The sequence below is a fragment of the Mauremys reevesii genome, linkage group 2, assembly GCF_016161935.1.
Source record: "Mauremys reevesii isolate NIE-2019 linkage group 2, ASM1616193v1, whole genome shotgun sequence".
Taxonomy (NCBI): domain Eukaryota; kingdom Metazoa; phylum Chordata; order Testudines; family Geoemydidae; genus Mauremys; species Mauremys reevesii.
The window spans coordinates 56,137,503-56,148,464 of record NC_052624.1 but is presented as its reverse complement, the minus strand read 5'-3'; the positions used below and the strand labels follow the sequence as shown (position 1 = coordinate 56,148,464).

Sequence of the window (10,962 nt, the reverse complement as noted above, 5' to 3'; positions counted from 1 at the left end):
AACATTCAGCAATAAAATGGTATCTGGTATCTATATCTTTATTCTCTCCCTCCCCCCCGCTTCCCCTCTCTCCTGTTTACAGAGCAGTTCATCAGAAAACAAACCATAATGGGTCTCTATGGCTATTACACTGAGGAATCTGTCAACACTATAGAGTATAAAGACTTCTTTGGGTTTACTTCAAAATGTGTCATTTGCAATACTGCTACTGAATTTGGACCAAAGGATTGAGAGAGAGATGTGTAAAGTTAGGCACTGAGGTAAAAGTGCCTGATCTTCAGAAATCCTCAATCCCTGCTATTTCTATTGCGTTCAAGTGCTACTTGTGTGATTGTATGCCAGGATCTGGAACCTCCTGCTTCTTACAGACCTGAGGGCCAGTGTGAGTATGTGCATATTGAGGCATTGCTCGAAGAGGGTAGAGGGAGGGTGGTGTGGGAAATCTTTTCTTTTTAACTTTTTGCCTTTTCATGGTGGTTGGTGGAATCCTGTGGGTGAGTGTGAATGGGTTGTAAAAGGAGGTGAAGAGCCTGTACATTTCAACAGTTGTGGTGTTGGCAGAGTAAAGGTATGTGTCTTAATGGGGAATATTGGGGCATTGCTGAAAGAAGGCAGGGTTAAGGTTGCCTGGGCAACCTTAACAGTGCATTTCCTGGTTTTCAGATGTTTGTCTTGCTCAACTGATCATTCTGCGAGGAGACGACCTACTCCCAAGCAATCTTAATTCTGCATTTATGTAGGTATTTTTTGCCACTGAATTTTCTAACTTTTTGAATAGGAAAAGACGTGTCGCTGGGAGAAGTTAGTAGTCATTTAGGCAGTTGTACATATCATGTTCTGTAATTTGCATACCCAGCCAGCCTGCCTCCCTCCCACCCACCCACAGACATATCAGCTGGGCCGTACCAGCTCTGCTCCAGCATGTGACCTCACCAGCCATGTCCCTGACCCATTCACTAAATTCCCTGTTCCAAGCTGACCCCCTCCCTACTACTGTACCCAGGCAGCACCCTCAACCCCCACCTCCCAGCAGGGAGCACATCTCTCGGAAGTCTTCACTCCCTGATATACAAATGTTTTTATTGCTGTTACTTCCTCCCCCCGCCCCCTGCCTTATAATCCAACTCACATGCAGTGCTTGGAGCAAAGGACAACTCATAAACTTTAAGGCCAGAGGGGACCATCATGATCATCTAATCTGACCTCCTGCACATCACAGACCACAGAGCCTCACCCACTCACACCCATAATCTTTGTCTGAGTTACTGAAGTCCTTAAATCATGATTTAAAGACTTCAAGTTACAGAGAATCCACCATTTATTCTAGATCAAACCAGCAAGTGACCCGTGCCCCAGACTGCAGAGCAAGAAAACTCTCCCCCGCATTTCCGCAGGATCTCTGCCAATCTGACCTGGGGGAAAATTCCTTCCTGAGCTCAGATATGGTGATCGGTTCAATCCTGAGCCTTGGTGAGACCCACCATTCAGATACCTGCGAAAGAATGGTATTGCTGGTTGTGTTTCGGAATGGTTGGAGGATGCGTTTGTGGCAGGACTAGTGAGAGAAATCACAGACAAGGTTTCTGTTCCAAAATACTGGCCGTTTTATGTTTGACAGAAATGGCAATTTTTTTTTTCAGGGCTTATAGCTCTACAACCCCTAACTCAAATGACCCCAAATTTGGGTTACTAACCTTATCCTGCACTCTCTTGAGGCACACCGTATTTCAAGGAATCTGACTAAGCATGTCAATTTTAGAGGATTTTAAAAGTTCGGCCTTTTATAGTAAACACCACTTTACTATAGTGGTGCTGCCATGCATGCCCCTGTAAAACTGAAAAATCTACTTTGATGAAAAGCTACCTTAAGGCACATTAAAAGCTATCTCCCTTCATCCTAATATTCGAACAATGTAGTGAGGTCACATTTCTTTTAAAAACATGATTAGATTTACATTGGGCACTTTTTATTAATTAAAATGTCCACTTTGGCGCAAAGTATTTCTTGACACAGAAAAAAAATGTGCTTAAAGGCTGAAGTAAAAGGTTTTAATGTGAAATGATTAATTGTTTAGAAGCAGCCAAGAGGTCGCTTGTGGACTGTAGTAGTAATTTTACCATTTTCCATTGCATATTGAGTGACACATGCCATACAATACAATATTTTATGGGTATTTTGGTGCCCGGCTTCTTCCTGAGCCAGAATGGTGTTAACCCTTCCAAGTTCAGTTTGGAAAGGGTTGTGAATTTTTGCAGAAGATCTGTTTCCTGAAGTGATTGTATGCTTTGTAGTTAAAAAGAATGGACCCAACTTCCCCAGCGCCTGTGTGAACTCTCAAATTGTGGCACGGTTCTCTGGTTTACCAGAACCAGAAATAGGACTAAGCCTTATCTGAGATGCACAAAGCAGAGCTCTGATCTCAGGGAAACAAATTTCCCTTTATAAAACTTGCCATTAGGATATGAGCAAAAATATAAAACAATTAGAGAATTCATATTAACAGGAAATTGCAGCAGGCCATAATGGTATAAAGCTTAACTTTGGTACCCAGAAAGTTAATGGAATAAACAATCAATTTGTAGGCACCTAAAAGATAATGAGGTGATAAGTAACAGTCAACATGGGTTTGTCAAGCACAAGTCATGCCAAACCAACCTAACAGCCTTCTGTGACAGGGTAACAAGCCTTGTTGATGGGGGGAAGCAACTGATGTGATATATCTCGACTTTAGTAAGGCTTTTGATACTATCTCACAGGACCTTTTCTTAAACTAGGGAAATATAGCTAGATGCAGTGGTGCTGGAACAGTTTTTTGGAGTGGGGGTGCTGAGCTGCAGCCCTCTTACCCCTGTCTGTACCCATCACTGCCCCCTAAAATTGGGGCTGGGAGCAGGGCCATGGCTCCAGGAGGAGGGGGATGTGGCAGGGGTAAGGTGGTGGACGCTGGGATCACAGCTAGGGATGGGTGCAGATCGTGGGTGTGGGGCGGATGGCTGCAGGGCTGGCAGCCGGGCGTAACCCCAGGCTGGTGGCCAGGACCCTGCATGCGGGGCTGGAAGGGAGGGTGGTGGCTGGGATCCTGGGGCCGGCAGCCGAGTCACTGGGCGTGGGGCCAGCAGCCGGACAGTACCCTAGGACCGGCAGCGTAGAGTTGGCCTCAGCTCCACTCCGCCCTCAGCCCAGCTCTGTCCTCATTCCCACTCCACACCCAGGCCAACTCCGCCTCTAGCCCCAGCTCCTCTCCAATCCCTGGTTTGGCAAAATGTTTCACTTTTGCCAAATTTTTTAGTGGAGACCTGAGGAAAGGGCTATCTACACTAGTTAGGCAGAAGGGCTGGTGGAAGATCCCAGGAGTAGAAAAGGCCAGGCAGGAAGCCTGGCTTTGAGAGGACTGTGAAACCCAGTTGGAAGTTTTGTGGTGAGTAGAGTAGAACGGTTCTGTTTTGTTAAATATCCTGTTCTTGGAGTCTGGTCTGTTATTGAAACAGGTGAGGTTACATGCATTTTGGGGGAACTGAGGCAGCAGTCATGACCAGATGACCCTGTAATAGTGCAATTTAGAGATTATAGATCAAATTGCATTCGCAGTTAAACCGGTGTAGGGGAGAGTTATTCTGGGTTGTTACTGGAGCAATTTAGAGCAGAATCAGGCAAAGGAGGTGACTGCATTAGTCTGTTTTTGGAAAAAATTTCCCACTGTTGCTAACTTCTGAGTCCAGGTGGCTGCCAGAATTTTAAGGAGGTCTTTATAATGTGGTTTGTAGGGCTTTGTTCTACACTACTGCTCCAATAGCTGCTATTGCTAGTGAAGCTGAAGTGGTGGTTTCTGATGAAAGTGTTTTGCCATAAAACCCTACTATAGAGACGGCTGATGTGCTAAAATGTCTGCCACATACAGATAATTTAGAATGATACCAATCACCCAGTGAGTTATTTTTTTGCATCCAAAAAGAAAATGTGGGTAATGCTGATATGTGAATATGTGGGGAACATAATCGGAAATCAGGTTTCAGAGTGGTAGCCGTGTTAGTCTGTGTCAGCAAAAAGAACACGGAGTACTTGTGGCACCTTAGAGACTAACAAGTTTATTTGCGCATAAGCTTTCGTGGGCTAAAGCCCACTTCATCAGATGCATGCAGTGGAAAATACAGTAGGAAGACATATGTATATGTATATACATACACACACAGAGAGAACGTGGAAAAATGGGGGTTGCCATACGAACTCTAATGAGCCTAATCGATTAAGGTGGGCTATTATCAGCAGGAGAAAAAAAACATTTGTAGTGATAATCAGGATGGCCCATTTCAAACAGTTGACAAGAAGGTGTGAGTAACAGTAGGGGGGAAATTAACATGGGGAAATAGTTTTTACTTTGTGTAATGACTCATCCACTGCCAGTCTTTATTCAAGCCTAATTTAATGGTGTCCAGTTTGCAAATTAATTCCAGTTCTGCAGTTTCTTGTTGGAATCTGTTTTTGAAGTTTTTTTGTTGACTCAGAAATATAATGTTCCCACTAAAATAATCACTGCTGTTCCAAAGGTGGATAAAAAGCCTTTATTTCCTTGTTCATTTTAAATGAACAAATACTACAGTTAGAAAAAATGATTAAGATATTATGTTAACAAACTTGACTTTTGCCAATAAATTTAATTACTTTGGTAGTGATTTCCTGAACATAGTCTGTTTAAAAATTCAGACTTTTTTGGCATAGGATTTTTTCATGTTTAATTAGACTGTTTGCTTCCTGCTAAAATAGATGGTCTGATTTTACAAGCCCTACTCACAGTGAGACGTATTTACACAAGCTCCATAAGACTAATTGCATGAGTAAACACTCAAGTTGAACTACTTACACACTCCCCTCCCACTGCTGAGCCTCCACCTAACTGAAGGCCAGAAATCTACTATTTTGACCTATTCTACCTCATCTACATGGAGCATTTCCTCCAACATGCAACATTTTTGGCTTGTGAACCACCAATCAAGCATGTTTTGTCCACAGCTTTGGCTCTATTATCCACCATCTCCTGTAGGCTAAGATATCACCATTTTGTATCTTGCCTCTGATATACAGGCTAAACTAGAGACTTGGCTTTTCTTCCAATGCAGAGATCTGATATGGATCATTTATGCTTGTCTAACAGGTATGTCTTTTGTATTCAGAAGAATTAGACAGAAGCTAATCTTACAGTTTGTATATTGCAGGTATCTTTCTATGAATGGTTTCTCTGTGTAATCTGAACACAGAAGGATTAAACCTAAAACAGTTTTGATGAAGAGATAAACATGTTTTAAGACTGGGATCAGAGCAGTTAACTAACATCTGTTAATGTCTTTCTTACAGGTCAGCTTTCCTTTCTTTAATCTCTTTAATACAAAGTATAACACACGGGCATTTTCTCAAGCACTGTAGGCTGCATGTTCTTTTTGTTATTTACAGGATGAAAAAATATCAGATGGAGAGCAGACAGAAAAGGCATGATAAGTGTGAAGCTTAACCCCCTTTGGTAAGTATCAGGGGGAAAGCCACTGGAATATGGGATAGTTGTGCAAATAAGAATTCCTCCCACTAGTCTTTCCAAGGATTTTTCAGAAAACAATGGCAGTTCTGTACAGTTGTACTGTGCATATATCTGAGTACTGCATACTGGCTTTCAAGACTCTTTTCAGACAAAGCCTTATTGTTTTATTAAAATATTTCAAAAGCCCTTATTGTGAGACTAACAAATCTCTTTCTTCTCCAGAGCCCAACAGTGTTCAGGGTACGACTGGGAATGCATATTCTTGTCAATGTTAACTAAAGAATAATTTCCCTGTAGCGTGTGCTAAAAATCCATTTGATTTTAATGTCTCCTCCTCAAACTCCAAATGACCTGTGTTGTCTTGTGTCAAAATAAAAGTGGACACTGACTCTCTGTTCTGGCCAAGCCATACTCAGTCTACAAATGGTGGGGAAGTAGAGACAAAAGTAGCTTTAAGGCACTTTTTCACTCTCACTGTTTTCAGTGAACAGGGTGGAACAGCCTTAGGGTGGCTCTAATTCACACTCAGCTATAATGGTTGTGGCACCCCTAAGCAGAGGTGCTGGAACTAAGGGTGCTGGGGGTGCTATCGCACCTCCAGGCTTGAAGGGGTTTCCAGTATATACAGGGTTTCCAGTTTGGTTCAATGGCTCTCAGCATCCCTACTGTACAAATTGTTCCAGCACCCCAGGCCTTGAGTGACAGTAGCAGAGTGACACATACTGTCTTCCAACCATGATCCTGTTAGTCTTCTGTGCTTGGGACTGTGAGAAGGGTGGCATAAAGCTATTACGCCAGGTCTCTGTCATGGGATTCCATCCATTTTATGCTGCCAGAGTGAGATAAAGGGGCTGCAGCATAACAGAGTTGGGACCAGTAATCTCCAGGCTACAGTCCTTTTGTATAGATTTGTCATGTCACCAGTCTACAGTTTAAATCAGTGAGATTATTTACATGCAGCTTTTCAAAGTTATATTTCTGTATGTTAGTTTAAGTCAGTTATTACTTGTGAGCTGGACAACCACATACAGTATGAATGCACCAAGTATAGGACTTCAGGCAAAATTTGAGTTATCACCATGAATTTTGCTCAATTTCCTGACTGTCAGGGTTAAAAGCCTGTGTGCATGGGCAAGCGTGGTTTATTCATATGCACAATTAGTTTGCACAGATTTAGAGGCCAGACTGAGAATGGCAAAAAATGTTGCCTTATATTGATTATTGCCACACAATAACTAGTTGTGGCCCCGATCCAAAGGTATTTGACTTTAATGGGCTTTGGATCTGGCTTTGTGTGACTAAACCAGGGATCTGGGCACAGTAAGTAGAATGTAAGTATTTTTTATTTTGTTGGGGCAGATCAGCAACTTCTTGAAGATAGTCCACAATATTTTCCAGAAAATAGACGGGCTAGGAGCTCAGACAGTTTCACTATATTTAAGACAGATTATGTTTTCTTTAAGAAAATGATTTCTATTCATGCTTTAACTATTTTCCAGTGTTTTCTGATCGTTTCCAATTCTGTTAATATCTGGAGCCATATCATTTTTTGTTGTTGTACAAAAATAAAGTTTATTGTGGAATGGAAAAACCATTCTACTAAAGGTAACATAATTTTTACTCTTTACTTTCAAGTAGAAAAAATAAATTAATCAAACTAGATAAAACCTATTAGTAACCCACATTGCATTTTTTAGCATAAAGTTTAAACAAAAAGATATAGCAAATCATGACAAAGGACAGAAAACAAAGTGTATCTAGGATAAATATTCAAAACAAAATGAATGGTTTTGCCTTTTCTCCTAAAAGGAACATAAACATAAATCAGGATTGTTCTTCTGAAAAACCACAAAGCCAATGCAAGCACTTTCCAAAACAACCTTTGGGGTGAAGAGCCCAAAATAAACAAAGATTGCCCACAAAAGGAGTTTCTGGACCATCTATGCATTTTCCATTTCTCTTCAAAATGACAGCTGAGGATAACTTCCAAGAGCCATGGGTACGCACAACATATCAGAACAGGAATGGTGCTGTGTATCCTATCCAAATGTGACTATCTGAGCTCTCTAGGTTCATCACTACACAGCAAATGTTCATAATCTAAAGCTGGACACATCTCAATGTGGCTTAGTTACTGCCAACGTAAAACTCTCTGTCCTACCATTACAATGAACATATGAGAGGCCACTTGAGAGAAACACATTGCCCTTAATCTACCTGATTGTTAATTGTCACGGGGCAAAAGTGAAGATCAATTCAAATCTAACATTCTTGGTTTTGTAAATTGTACCCATGTGAACATTAGTTATCTTTCCTTTGTATACCAAATATTAGTGTCTAATCATTTAAACTAAGAGTCTTCTTCAAAATGCTTTCAGTTACATGTCTTAGTCACAGAGCTCCCCCAATTTCCTCTCCTCAAACCCATGAAGGCAGGACAGGGGGATCTTAATCTTAATAGGGGCCAAGAGTTTTTCTTTTCCCTTCTGGCTGGGCAGGAAGGGGACATTGTGGTATCTTGAAGATGTTTAATAAAACACTGCAGCTTTGTTTTTTGTGTTCTAGTCACACAAATCCCCACCACAAGTGAATCCCGTTAGTGCAGCCTCATAGGAATCCCAGGCTTCTGTACAGTATATCCAGATGGACTTGAGGCCTCTTACATTCAATACTTGTATTTTGCTCTCTAAAGGGAAACAAAGTCTTTTCCCAAAATTTAAACCATCATTTAACATTCCCCGTAGCCCAAATAGCATAACTGGCATGGTTTTCAAAAGCAAATCATCTTTAACAAGCAAATGAAACTTCCTCTGGATTAGATCTGTGTAAATGTAGTAAAAAAAATTTTTTTCCATGGCATTTTTACTAAGACTCACCACGTTTGGGGATAATTTTGCAACTGTGAAAAATGTAATAGTAGTGGTAGTAATAAATTGTATCCATTTATTTTGATTTCAGTCTAAAAGAAGCTCCTCTCCAAAGAGCACTGCCTCATCAAAGAGCACCCTTAACTTTCATTTTCAAATACAGTAACACAGGAATTCCATACATAACACCAGATAAAAACTCAGCCCTCTTTTTCCCTCCATCCCACGTATTGTTGCACCCAAATTAAGGGATCACTGCCCTTCCCCACCAGACAGCAATCTCCCCCTCTCCTTCAATGCCCACTCAAACAGATGGACTTTGCAGCCTATGTGGAAGGTCAACAAATTGAGATTTGTTGGGAAGAACCTTCCAAAGAATTATGGCCCTTTGGGAGAAAGCTCTGCCAGCAGCCCCTTGCCTTATACCCCTATAAGAAATAATCATTGTTTTGGTGTACTGGATTTTTCATAGGGAAGGGGAAGAGAGCCTGGCGTGAGGTACAGATGAGCTGTATTCTTTGATTACTGAGGACTGTAGAAATTTATTCATAATATGTCTGTATCCTTCTGCCCACCCAATCCATGCCATCATAGAGCTCAGTCCTGCAAACATGGACTTCCACTAATGCAATGAGAGTGAGTTTGTTCCCAGCCTAATTTTTCAAAATTGGTTACAGGCGAGGCAGTGCGGTCTAACAGACAGGGCACTGGATTGGTCATCAAGTGACTTCAGTGCTATTCCTGGCTCTCTCACTGACCAGCCGTGTGACTTCAGGCAAGTAACTTACTTCTCTATTTCCTCTCCCAGCCTTTGTCTATCTTGTCTATTTAGATCGTAAGTTTGTTGGAGCAGGGATCATCTATGTCACTGCACTCTGTGTCTGTACCATGCCTAGCACACTGAGGCTTCAATCTCATTTGGGACTTTGAGGTGCTGGTGTAATCAGTGGGATCTTAATCTTAATAGGGGCCTAGGGCTGTACTGGAACAGTGTGGGGACAGGGCTGTGAGTGGAAGGGGTGGAGCAGGGCCACAGGTTCCAGCGCAGGGGGGCCCCCTTCACTTGATCTGGCCCAGGGCCCCAGAAGACCTTAACTTAGAGAACAAACACTCCTCTGCTTGCATCCCCAAAGCTCTGGCATCACAAGACTAACAACAATGAAGCAGTACTTGAAAGACTGAATGGGGCTCATAAGCTAAGAAACAAAACTTGTAGAACTATGTTTAATGGCACCATTTGCTGACTATTGCCACAACAGTACTTTATTACTCCAGTCACAGCAACTCCCAAAAGAATATAATATGATATTGTGATAAATAGTTGCTGTCATATTGATGTACAATAAGTTACTTAGGCTGAAGATCTACTATGGGAGAAATCCCCTGCTTGTCGCTTCCTTGAGTGAAATGGACTTACTAAGTGGTGTTTCATGAGATGTCACCAGGTAACAGAATCAGGTCTGCTGTGTGGTGACTGATGTTATGATCAGGGGAGCAAATGCCAGAAATGCCAGAGACTGTACCTCGACCTTCTGTGCAAAAGCAGAGGAGGGTGAGGAGTCTTTCTCCACCCTTGGCTGACCTGTCCATACAGACCAGACACCGTTTCAGTCCAGTATCTCTCCTAAGCACAGGGACTGGTCTCTCCTAGCATCCTCTGAGGCACTAACTACCCCAATAGGATGAGGATGGCTGAGGAGACTGCAGAGCCATGTCTGCACTAGTCAATGGAGCAGGGTGACTGTGGAGGGGAAAACATGCTGCGCCCACCTAATACAAAGTGCAGTAGATATGCTCATAGTGCTCCTCTAGGGATCTCAGCGAGTTATTATGCTTCCCTTTGGCACAATACCTCCCACAACTTCTCCTGGGGTGGTGTGCTTTGCCATTGACCCAAAGCCAGGTCAGTAGCCATCAGCAGAGTCTGGGGTAAAATGTACATATGTTTAGCTTGCAGACTGATGCTTGTTGCAAAAATAATGCAGTTAACATCCTACCCATTCCTCACATTTGTTTTAACAGTTTATCTGAAAGTATCTGAAATGCTTCATCCATGATCCCTTCTGTCTGAACACATTTGGGCCCAAACCCACAGACCTTTACTCATGTGAATATTCCTTATCCATGAAAGTACTCCCACTGAACACGGTGTTACCGTGGCATGTGTAAAGCTTCCAGTTAAAACTTTGCAGGATGGAGGATTTTTTATTAATGCCTCCTGGTCAGAACGATTAAAAAAAAGTGTAGCTTTTGTTTGCTGGCTAAATCCCACCTCCTCCATCACACATGTACTGTACTTCATCCTTTACACAACTGACCCCAGTAGCCAGTGCTAGTACTTATGTTCTCAAGTCTTTTTTGGCTAGTGATATTAAAGATCAACAGCACTGGATCAACACTGAAAGGAAGAGTCATTATTTATTATCCTGTTTAGTTAAAGGTTCCAAATTGCAATGCAATGACAGCTGTGAGGATATCCAAATGCTATTTTCTCTCTTTTTGTTTAGTTGAGGACATTATTTAGTTTGTCTTGAAGCTACAGATTTAGTGCCAACACTTTGCTACTA

The 10,962-nt window shown here is 42.0% G+C and overlaps 1 long non-coding RNA gene across 2 annotated transcripts; it reads left to right on the top strand.

Annotated features, from left to right (window-relative positions):
• Positions 1 to 5,214: 5,214 nt before the first annotated feature.
• On the top strand, positions 5,215 to 9,150 carry LOC120399435. 2 transcript variants are annotated; one of them, XR_005595156.1, is made up of 4 exons: positions 5,215 to 5,350; positions 5,447 to 5,513; positions 7,338 to 7,527; positions 9,073 to 9,150. It is a non-coding gene; the product is annotated as an uncharacterized LOC120399435 (long non-coding RNA). The 2 variants fall into 2 exon arrangements; XR_005595155.1 differs by lacking the exons at positions 7,338 to 7,527; positions 9,073 to 9,150 and adding an exon at positions 7,028 to 7,113.
• The last annotated feature ends 1,812 nt before the right edge of the window (positions 9,151 to 10,962 follow it).